The 12120-nt window shown below is 44.9% G+C and overlaps 1 long non-coding RNA gene across 1 annotated transcript; it reads right to left on the bottom strand.

Annotated features, from left to right (window-relative positions):
• Positions 1-10696: 10696 nt before the first annotated feature.
• LOC144889708 (uncharacterized) lies at positions 10697-11676 on the bottom strand. The gene is made up of 3 exons (XR_013622013.1): positions 11620-11676; positions 11355-11492; positions 10697-11263 (listed from the first exon to the last, which is right to left on the bottom strand). It is a non-coding gene; the product is annotated as an uncharacterized LOC144889708 (long non-coding RNA).
• Between the last annotated feature and the right edge of the window lie 444 nt (positions 11677-12120).

A 12120-nucleotide genomic window follows, 5' to 3' on the forward strand; every position in this document is an offset into this window, starting at 1 on the left:
GCTCTCCGTATTCTCCTGTTACCAACTCAGAAACCAGCTTCATGTGATAAAAACATATTCACATGAGAAGGAGCACATACCTCCACCAGGCTGAACAATTTATGTTGTTATATCCAGCTGATTGGCTGGACCGAGATTCGCTTCTGAATCAAATCTAATCGGCTCGTTTTATAACCTAATCAACTCGTCCTTCAACTCTAGTCATAACTCGTCCATAACCTTTTACATACATATCTTGTTCGCAGACAAACCACAAGGGTAAAAATATGACCTGCTCCTTCAAGACAGACTCCAACATCTCAAGTGGCTGTCACAATTCACCACTTCAAACCACACCGTATCTCTGTCCCTTTGTCTTCACATTCTTCCGATCTGTTTGCCCCCAAAACCAACAAGTCACATTCCCTGTATATTGCCAGCATTGCTCATAGTTTCAGTATCATCCAGAACTACATTTTATTAACCCATCAACTTGTAGATGCACATATTTATATCCCATTAACCCAAGAACTCTCAATTGCTTGGTGTTTTTTCGTAATGACATCCAATTCCTCGTGAGATATATACCATCATCAGATTGTCAATCAGTCAGATCTTTCCCCATCCATGCCCCAGACTTTGAGCACCATTTTGTTAAATACTCACAAAATTTTACTTTTAACTTTCACATTCAACCAATTTCCCCCAATTTTGGTCACAAGTTCAAAAAGTTCAGTTGTATTCAGTCTCGATTCAGTAGACAAAAAAGAAAAAAGAAAAAAAAAAGTGTCCAGAAGAGTGCGACAACCGATGAAGATTGGATATCCTGCCATGTGATAAGAACAGTTTGAAATTACTTTTAAACAATCCCAAATACTCAGTAGCGAAGTACAAGAAGAGCTCAAAAAAGCTAAGCTTATGATTCACTATATAGGAGCAGGGATGTGCTTGGACTCGTGTTTAGCAGGAGTTAGCAACTGAAAAATCTTGTAAATGCGATAGAAACAATACGAAGGTTGTATATTTTCAGATAAAAGATAACAGTAATGCATATTTGTGAACAAAAGAGGAATTTTAGCTCATTTCTTTTCAACTTCCCATCTAATCGGTGGCCATTTTGAATTTTTAGTTTTTCTCATCTGATTTTGGTCTGTACGATTTACAACATTAAGCAGATGTTTTTTATGTGAAATTTGAGTTGTGTTGTGCATTTGATTGTTTTTCGGCCAAGTTATAAATATTTAGAGGTTTTCTGACAAGAGTCAATTTCACGATGCACTCTTCATCCTCTTAATGAAAACATCCTCTTCATGGCACTTAACGTGAATTTCGGTGATGGCACTATATCCAATTTTTATTAACCCCTTGAAAACAGTCCTCATGCCAAATTTGGTGCTTTCAACAGAAAGTGAACAATTGCAGCACATATCTGCCCCACTATTTGTTTGTTTATGTGTGTGTTTGTCTGTCCGCTCACTTATACTTGCCCACAGGACACAATTTTAAACCGATCTTCACGAAACGTTACCAAATGGTAGAGTTCGTGGTCCGACAAAATCCTATATATTTTTGGGGCCAAAAGGTCAAAATAGGCCAAAGGTCAACCACCTTTTTCAAATTTCTAAAATCCTCAATTTTCATCCGATTGACTTGAAATTTGATTAGGATTTACATATCGGCTAACTGAATTCAACCACCGACTATTTTTGTGATCAGCATAGGCCAAAAAGTCAACATCGGCCAAAGGTCAACAACCATTTCAAATTTCTGAAATCCTCAATTTTCATCCGATTGACTTGAAATTTGAATGGGATATACATGTCGGCGAACTGAATTCAACCACCAACTATTTTTGTGATCAGCATAGGCCAAAAGGTCAACATAGGCCAAAGGTTAACAACCATTTCAAATTTCAAAAATCCTCAATTTTCATCCGATTGACTTCAAATTTGAATAGCATTTACATATCGGCTTACTGAATTAAATTACCAACTATTTTTGAGATCAGCGTGGGTCAAAAGGTCAACGTAGGCCAAAGGTCAACCACTTTTCTTTTTTAATTTCTAAAATCCTCAATTTTCATCCGATTGACTTGAAATTTGAATAGGATTTACATATCGGCCGTTTGAATTCAACCACCAACTATTTTTGAGATCAGCATCGGCCAAAAGGTCAACATAGGCCAAAGGTCAGCCACATTTTTTGAATTTCTAAAATCCTCAATTTTCATCCGATTGACTTGAAATTTGAATAGGATTTTCATTTCAGCCAATTGAATTCAACCACCAACTATTTTTGAGATCAGCATCGGCCAAAAGGTCAACATAGGCCAAAGGTCAACAACAATTTCGAATTTCTAAAATCTTCAATTTTCATCTGATTCACTTGAAATTTGAATGGGATTTTCATGTGCCAACATGTTCAACATATTTCACTTGAAATTTGAATGGGATTTTCATGTCAGCTAAATGAATTCAACCACCAATTATTTGTGAGGTCAAAAGAATGCTCTACCGAGTGCCATTCTGCTTTGTTCTCTTTTGCCAAGTGTCGCTCTTTGAGTGATTTTTCATTTGTCTGTTTGTCTGTATGTTTGTTTGTCTGTCTGTTTGTTTCTGTTTGGCCGCACAGAATAAATGATGTTCTCTGCAATCGTTGGTCCGATTGACAGGAAATTTTCACCATAGGTGCAACTCCACCTGCATAATTTTTTAATGATAATTATTACGTCATAGGTCACGTGGTTCGGCCGCCATCTTGGAAAACCGAAAAACTTTGCACCTCTTCAGTCACGTGAAAAAGTAAGTACACCCCATGTAAAGTTTTGACTTTTTCAACATATTTCAACATACAGCTATTTGATCTTCATTTCAACAATATTGATAGATAAAGGTGATATAATATAACAAATATCATGAAACATTTACATTTTCTAGTCCATTGTATAATTTAAAGAAACATAAATGCAAATTTCGCATTGCGGAAAAAGTAAGTACACCCCGACATTTATCACTACTTCAAATACCTAAAATTAGAATCAGGTGCACCAGCTCAGGTGCAAATGATTTGAACATCGTTAGAGAGGATCTTGGAGGAACCTGTCAAATTTAAACCTCAGACATTTCGTTTGGTTTGCTCTTTGTTGTTGAAGTGTGCGGCGTCACCATGCCCAGATCAAGAGAGCTCTCTGAGGCCTTCAGAAAGAAGGTTATAGATGCCTACGAGTCTGGGAAGGGATTGAAAAAGATCTCCAAACAATTTGAAATCAATCATTTGACTGTCCGGAAGATCACCTACAAGTGGAGAAGATTCCAAACAACTGCCAACATGTTCAGGCCAGGCCGCCCCAGCAAGTTCAGCCCGAGAGCAGACCGCAAGATGCTGAAAGAAGTCTCGAAGAACCCTAGAATGTCATCACGGGACCTACAGGTAGCTCTTGCCACTGTTGATGTCAAATTGCACGAGTCTACCATTAGAAAGAGGCTGCACAAATTTGATCTACATGGGAGGTGTGCCAGGAGGAAACCTTTGCTGTCCAGAAAGAACATCAGGGCAAGACTAAAGTTTGCCAATGAACACCGAGGCAAAGACCAGCACTTTTGGAACAATGTGCTCTGGACAGATGAGTCGAAGGTAGAGCTATTTGGCCACAGTACCAGAAGACATGTATGGCGAAAACCAAAGACAGCATTTGACCACAAGAACCTGATACCAACTGTAAAGCATGGTGGTGGAAATATTATGGTTTGGGGCAGCTTTGCTGCATCAGGGCCTGGGCAGCTCACCATCATAGAATCCACTATGAATTCTTCATTGTACCAGAGGGTGCTTGAGGATAATGTGAGGCCATCTGTCGGAAAGTTGAAGCTCAACCGAAGGTGGACCTTGCAACATGACAATGGCCCTAAACATACCAGTAAATCCACCAAGGAATGGCTGAAAAGAAAGAAATGGAGGGTTCTGGAATGGCTAAGTCAAAGCCCGGATCTAAATCACATCGAGATGTTGTGGGTGGATGTGAACGAGCTGTGCGTGCAATTGTGCATACTGTGTGTAGTGAAATTATACCAAAGTTGAACCCAGGAGTGATACTCGCTTAAGCCACTGAGGGGCGTTTATAAGACCCGGGACATCCACGACGCGGGGCCACTCCTGTGACATTTACTATGACATGTAGTCCGTAGTCTTGAATGTTACGTACCCGCACCTATATGCTAGACTCGCTTGCTTTGACTATTATTATCGGTCCTTTCTATATGATGCCAAGATCCTGATATCTATTGCATGATTGTATTTTATACAGGATGATGTCAGAGATCTAATTGTGATTAAACCAACCTGTGGGACAAAGCTGTGGACCTGATTGATTTCCACGACATTTAATCACAATTAAGATCTCTGGAAATGGCGGGACACAAGATGATCAATGTACCGACACTCGGCGCCGACCCGCAAGCTGAGGATTCGGGCTCGGAGTTCGCTCACTGGCTCAAAACGCTGGAGAACCAGTTCGGAGCCCAGGATACCGTTCCCATCGCTGAAACGAAGCTGTCTGTGCTGCAAACCAAAGTCGACCACCGCGTCTACAGGAGCATCGCACGATGTACGACGTACGATGCCGCCGTGGCAGAAGTAAAGCGACTTTACATTAAGAAACGGAGCGTGGTGTACAACAGGCATCTGCTCGCAACACGGCGTCAACAGCCGACCGAGTCGATCGATCGCTTCGCCCAGGAGCTGTGACACCTCCTCGCGGACAGTGCTCAAGAAGTACGGACACACGAGCAAGTCCAGGATGATCTTGTCCGAGACGCTTTCATCTCTGGGATCAGCTCTACAAATCTGAGGCTCAGACTCTTGGAGACAGCTGACCTGACGTTCGCAGAGGCCCTATGGGTGGCCAACGTTTACACCGAGGCCCGGGAACAATCTACCGCTTACGACCACGCACGGGTCGTTGCGGGGACTACTCAACTCGCGCGACCGGAGAGGGCTACCGCCGAGGATACGGGTGCGGACTCGACTACGGCCGAGCCCCCGGCCGCTCCCGAGATGGACTCGGATTCCGGCCTGGCAGCAGCTACCGCAGCCAGGCCAAGGCCCTTAACGAAACGCGACATGTTACTTCTGTGGCAATCGACAGCACCCCAGGTCGGCGTGTCCGGCTCGGGAAGCCATATGCCATTCGTGTTCTACTAAAGGACATTTTGCAAAAGTCTGCAAGAAGACCGCGCGGGGCGCACGAGCTCGCACGACCTTGAATGGGCTTATCGCTGAGCCAACGGACCGAGCACAGAGCGGGGCGCCTCACCCGGCTTTGATGAGCTGTCCTCCTCCTCGCGGGCCTCTGGCTGCACGCACGTCCTTGGTGAGATACATCGGGCCGCCAAAACAAATGGCGCGAACGCGACCGGCCGCGGAGTGACCGACCTTGACTGGCGTTCGAACGCCCTCCTCAAACAAACGACAAGCTTCTGCTCTGAAAGCTCCTCCTGTTTTGCAGCAAACGCTGCACGTGACACGAGCGCCATCTGACGGCGGCTAGTACAAACGACATGCTCTTGATCGAGCACATGAAAGTACAATTGACTGCGATCTTTCGCACGTGACACGAGCGCCATCTGACGGCGGCTCGTACAAACTACACGCTCTTGCTCCGGCACGACCAACTATGCGTTTGGCAGGGGGGCCCTCCGCGGGCTCCTCAAACGCCCGGAAAACTGCAGCCGGTGTGGGATCCACACGAGAGGCGCGATCTTCTCGCTCGGACGGCACAATACCTGCCGGATGTTCCGGCCTTGATCAGGCCATTGTTCCGCTCTTGGTCGAAGGCACTTTTGCGTGGGCCCTAGTCGACACGGGATCTACGGATAGTTTTGTCGATCAGCGGCTTGTGCGTCACCGTGGGTGGCCGGTCCTCGGGACTACGCGATGGATCTTCATGGCCTCCCAAGGACTTAGGCTCAGCACGAAGGGGGAATGTCGATTGAAACTTGTGATAAAGGGACGCATGTTTTCCGATGTACATCTCATGGTCTTGCCTGCGTTATGTGCTGACATTCTGTTACGACACGATTTTCTTAAGCGACATGGACGTTTGGAAATGGAGTTCGGAGGGACGGACACGCTTGCTGTGTGTGCGCTCGCGAAAATGGAAATTGAGCCTCTTTCGCTGTTCCCCAACCTGACCACTGACTGCACTCCTGTAGCGGTAAAATTGCGGCGTGACTCCCGGGCAGACCCGCAATTCATTGCGGAAGAAACGGCCCAGCTCTTAAAGGACGGTGTTATCGAACCTAGCCGGTCGCTGTGGCGGGTCCAGGTCTTAGTGGTGCGAAGTGAGGCCCATCACCGGTGCATGGTAATCGACTACTCACAGACGGTTAATCGCTTTACACAGCTGGACGCCTACCCCTTACCGGGGATGGACGCGCTAGTACGACAGGTTGCCCAGTACTCCGTCTACAGCACTCTCGATCTGCGTAGTGCGTATCATGAGATCCCCATCTCTAGGGCTGATCGCATCTATACTGCCTTTGAATCGGGTCAAAGGTTATACCAGTTCACCCGACTACCTTTTGGGGTAACGAACGGGGTCTCCTGTTTTCAGAGGGCTATGGACGACCTCGTTACTAAGGAGAACTTGACAGATGTCTTTGTATATCTGGACAATCTTACGGTTTGTGGGTATGACCAGGGGCATCACGATGCTAATCTGAAGCGCTTCCTCGAGGTCGTGCAGGGGTATCGCCTAACCATGAATGAGGCTAAGTGTCGTTACTCTCTACGCATGATAGATCTTCTGGGGTACACCGTGACCCATGGCTCAGTCTCTCCGGATAAGGAGCGTCTGCGACCTTTGCTCGATATGGCTCTGCCTTGTCGGGCTTCGCTGAAGCGCGCTCTCGGGCTGTTCGCCCACTATTCGAAGCGGGTGCAAAATTTCTCCATGAAGCTCCGCCCCCTCGTGGCCTGCGACACGTTCCCCATGAACCCGGCCGCCTTGGCGGCCTTCGGGGGCCTTAAGGCCGACATCGCTGGCGCCGCTGTGGCGACGATCAACGAGAGCGAATCTTTCGTCTTAGAAAGTGATGCCTCGGATCATGCGATAGCGGCGACTCTCTCCCAAGGGGGGGCGCCCTGTGGCTTTGTTTTCACGGACTCTCACCTCCGCTGAGCGGAGGCATTCATCTGTCGAAAAGGAAGCGTACGCGATCGTCGAGTCGATTCGGCGATGGCGACTGTACTTACTTGGGCGATGCTTCCAAATCATCACGGACCAACAAAGCATTGCATTCATGTACGACACCTTACATGCTCAATGTATTAAGAATGAGAAAATCACCCGCTGGCATATCGAACTCGCCGACTTCTGCTACACCATCAAATACCGCCCGGGGAAGGATAACCTGGTCGCCGACGCCTTATCAAGGCTGGCTACGTGCGCGGGGATCGTAACTTTGCAGGGACTGCACGCTTTGCACGACACTGTGTCATCCAGGGGTGGCGCGTTTCGCTCATTTTGTGCGTAGGGGTAATCTGCCATACTCGATTGAGGACATCCGCTGGATCTGCCATGACTGCGCTATATGTGCGGAACTCAAACCGCGTTTTTACAACTCTCCCATGGGGACGCTGGTTAGGGCTACTAGACCGTGGGAGAGATTGGCAATTGATTTCAAAGGACCGCTGCCGGATTCGAGCAACTCTCGTTATCATGCTCACTATCGTTGATGAGTACTCGCGATTCCCTTTTGCTTACATGTGCGGGGATATGACGGCTGCCACGGTCATTCGGTGCCTGCAGAATTTGTTTTCTATGTTTGGGTATCCGGCCTACGTGCATACCGATCGGGGTGCGGTGTTCCTGTCTCAGGAGGTGAGAGGTTATTTGCTCCAAAATAATGTTGCTTCGAGTTACACCACACCGTACAGACCCCAGGCGAATGGGCAGATCGAACGCTTCAATGGGATTATATGGAGGGCCGTCATGCTAAGCCTCCGGACCCTCGGCCGGGGTCTCGATAAATGGGCTTGGTCGCTACCTGCGGCTCTGAACTCGATCAGGGCTCTCCTATGTACGGCCACCAACCAGACTCCTCACGAAAGACTGTTCCACCACCCTAGAAGCTCGGGTAGTATCCGATCTTTACCCAGCTGGCTCGCTGAGCCGGCCTATCTCAAACGAGCGGTGCGCACAAGCAAGTACGACCCCTTAGTAGATAAGGTGCAGGTACTCCAGGCTAATCCCGAGCATGCTCGTGTGATGACGGCAGATGGATGCGAGTCCACTGTCTCTGTATGCCATCTCGCCCCTTGTGGGGTCATCGACCCTTATAGAGATATCGACGAACCGATCTACGAGTCTCTGGACTCTACCGAAGCTTCCTCTATGGAACTTATGCCGACACTTCTGTCGTCACCTACACCCCTGCCTGAAGGCTCTGAGGTGCCCCCTCCGACACCTGCCTCCAGCGGCTACGCCGACGCAGGGGACTCCAGGCTTGGGGACGCTGTACCCGGTAGTTTCCGGACACGAGCTGGCAGGGTAGTTCGCCACCCTGACCGTTACGGGTGGACCGACTGACATGGAATGACGTCCCCAATCAATTAATGCTGACGCGCACTTGGAATCTGCCTAGCGGCAGTATAGTTCTAAAGGCGGGGAGAATGTAGTGAAATTATACCAAAGTTGAACCCAGGAGTGATACTCGCTTAAGCCACTGAGGGGCGTTTATAAGACCCGGGACATCCGCGACGCGGGGCCACTCCTGTGACATTTACTATGACAATGTAGTCCGTAGTCCTGAATGGTACGTACCCGCACCTATATGCTAGACTCGCTTGCTTTGACTATTATTATTGGTCCTTTCTATATGATGCCAAGATCCTGATATCTATTGCATGATTGTATTTTATACAGGATGATGTCAGAGATCTAATTGTGATTAAACCAACCTGTGGGACAAAGTTGTGGACCTGCTTGATTTCCACGACACTGTGCAACAATTTTTTGTTGAATAAATTGTTGCAAAGTCAATTCTTCATTGTTTTTTGTTCAATTAGATCACCTTTATCTATAGATACTGTTTAAATGAAGATCAAATATTGATGTGTCCACATATGTTAAAAAGATTTAAAAAACATTTCATGGGGTGTACTTACTTCTGCCACATGCGAAATTTGCATTTATGTTTATTTAAATTGTACAATGGACTACAAAATGTCAATGTTTCATGATATTTGTTATGTTATATCCTCTTTATCTGTCAATATTGTTGAAATGAAAATCAAATAGCTGTGTGTTGAAATATGTTGAAAAAGTCAAAATTTTACATGGGGTGTACTTACTTATTCACGTGACTGTAAATCTCCGAAAGTGCTGAATAGAAAAAATTGAGACATGGCTCATTGTAAAGAACTCTCCATGAGGAATAAAATATGTTAATGATGATGTCATCGATGCCTCAATTGTGACGTCATAATCCGACAAGTACAAAACATCCTACCAAGATGAAATTTCTTGAGTGTCATGTAGGCATAAATTGGTGGAGAAAAAAAAAATGATGACCTCATCGGTCACGTGGTTCAGCCGCCATCTTGGAAAAACCGAAAACGTTTGAACCTCTATTATCTCCGAAAGCACTGAACAGAAAAAAAATTGAGACATGGCTCATTGTAAAGAACTCTCCATGTGGATAAAATATGTTAATGATGATGTCATAGGTGCCTCCATTGTTACGTCATAATTCGACAACTACAAAACGTCATTCGATCAAGATGAAATTTGTTGATCATCTAGGAATAAATTGGTTGAGAAAAAAAAAAAATGATGAGGTTATTGGTCACGTGGTTCGGTCGCCATATTTGTTTTAACACAAAAGCGTGAAAAACCACTGAAAACACGTCCTGGTGAGGGTCTGAAATCTCCGATTGCTCTTTCTTGTTTGTTTTGTGCTGTGAGGAAAGTGGTGAAGTGAATTTATGAAGATAAAAGAAACAGATTTTATTTGCAGCACCAAACTGTCCTGAGGGTGTGCGTCACTCAGTCGATAAAGGGTACTGGAGGAAAAGTGACTCCGATTGCTATAAAGGTCAAATTGACTGGAAAACTGAAATAGCGTACATAATTTGTGGATGGGTGTTTGGTAAATAAAGAAGATGATTCATTTATGCTTTTATTTGGATGATATTTCCGCAGGTCTGGCAAAATGTTACACTCTGGCAGTTGTCAGGTGTGAGAAATCCATTGGATGAATAAAAGACCCATAAAATTTCAAAGCCTGTGAAAATCATAAAATCTGAGATTCTTATTATATAGACAGGTCCATGCCAGGCAGAAATGGCGCCGTTTTCCAGTCAAGGTTTTCTCAGTGGATTTATATACTTTTGATCATACTCTGTCGAATAAGCTTGTGGGCCACCCTGAAATTTGCCTCAAATCCAAGATGGCGGCCAAAAATCCAAAATGGCCACCAGAATAGCTAAAATAGTATTTCTGAGAGTTGCTTTTACCCATAGATGATTTTTTTTCAACTGATTGTGGCCTATTATGATAAAGAAAGATAACTCAGTCATAACTCAGCCATAAAAATTAACAATCGGTACTTTATTAACAAAATGGCCGCCGGGCAACTTCCGTATTACGGAAACTGCTATAACTTCAGTTCCGAGTGTGATATGATTATAATTTTGGTGTCCAGTCATATGTTTTTGGGGTCAAGGAATCCATATTTGTACTTTTTATTTCAGTGAAATCATTGGTTCATAAAGAAATCTCAGATGGCTGCCAATACTGGCCACCGATGTGGCAGATTCAGTCATGTCTTGTGCTCCATAATATATATTACAATACATTTTGATTCAATTTCTTGGTTTCCAAAGTCTGGTTATCCATTTAGTTGGTTTATCATGACACTAGCTCAATAGATCATCCCCTAAATCATGGATGAACAATAAATCCAAGATGGCTGCCGCTGAACGGCTCCTAGTCAGTTTTGCTTCGTCTACCAAACTACACAGGTTTATAAAATGTATCTGAATTCCCATTCAATATGATCCCCGGCTTTGGTTATGCTTTGGGAAAAATATGTTGTTCAAAAGGCACATAATCCTCAGTTACTAAGATCAAGATCAAGATCACTCTCTTCACTCTGAAAGTCTGAATAAAGTCCACAGGTATCCGAAGAAAGTTGTTCCATGGTGCTCTCCGAATTTTCCCCATCTCCTTGGTACTCTTCATCAACTTCAGATTATTCTGCTCTTTCTTCTGCCCCACCGATACCTATAAAAAATGTGAATGGATATAGTCGGGATTCAAAACAGTAAATCATATAAAAATAACAAAATTACGATTGCATTTTGGACTTATCTACCTTGCTTTTCTCTTTCTCTACAGTGAACTTCACTGTCTTGTACATGTTTTCTGCTTGTATTCCTGTGTCTCTTCTTCCTTGAAGGCTGGCTTCTCTCTTCTACTGCATCTTCTAAATCTGCATCATACTCCGCGAGACCTGTAAGTGGAAGGTTACACATATTTAATCTGGATGAATGCACTGCCAGTGGGAATACATTGGAGGAACTTTATGACAGGAACGAAAAGCAATGATCAAAGTAATGATATATTTTTAGTATACTTACTTTGAATTTGTCTTTTCTTGCTCTTTTTCTTGGAGAGGCTTGGAGGGAGTTGCGGGCAGGTAAACCATATTGGCCTGATACCATCATCTGTATTTTCCCATCCTCTGTCAGTGATAGAAGGATACTCAATGTTTTGCTTGAGACACTGGTACCACACCCATGCCTGAAGGTCACTCCTCTTGAGGTGTTCATTGGTGCTACTCTCGTCTGGAAGGATGCTGGAACTAGATTTCACCTTTTGAGTGTTGTACGTTCGGATCCTTGTTTCAACAAAGCTTTCTTGTTCACTTCCAGAATACATGCAGGTTCTGAAGAAGCATTTAGCACTGGTAGCATCTTGAAAAGATTGATTTGATCTGCCCAGCTGAGAGAGTAGATGGGATTTCTCTTGTTTCAACATCTTCTTCAATGGCTTGATTTTGCCGATGCGAAATGGGAATGATGTCGTGTCACATCCAGTAATGCTATGATATGCTGGGAGAGTTTGACACACTTCATCTC

Source organism: Myxine glutinosa, chromosome 1 (assembly GCF_964187855.1).
Source record: "Myxine glutinosa chromosome 1, kmMyxGlut1.1, whole genome shotgun sequence".
Taxonomy (NCBI): Eukaryota; Metazoa; Chordata; class Myxini; order Myxiniformes; family Myxinidae; genus Myxine; species Myxine glutinosa.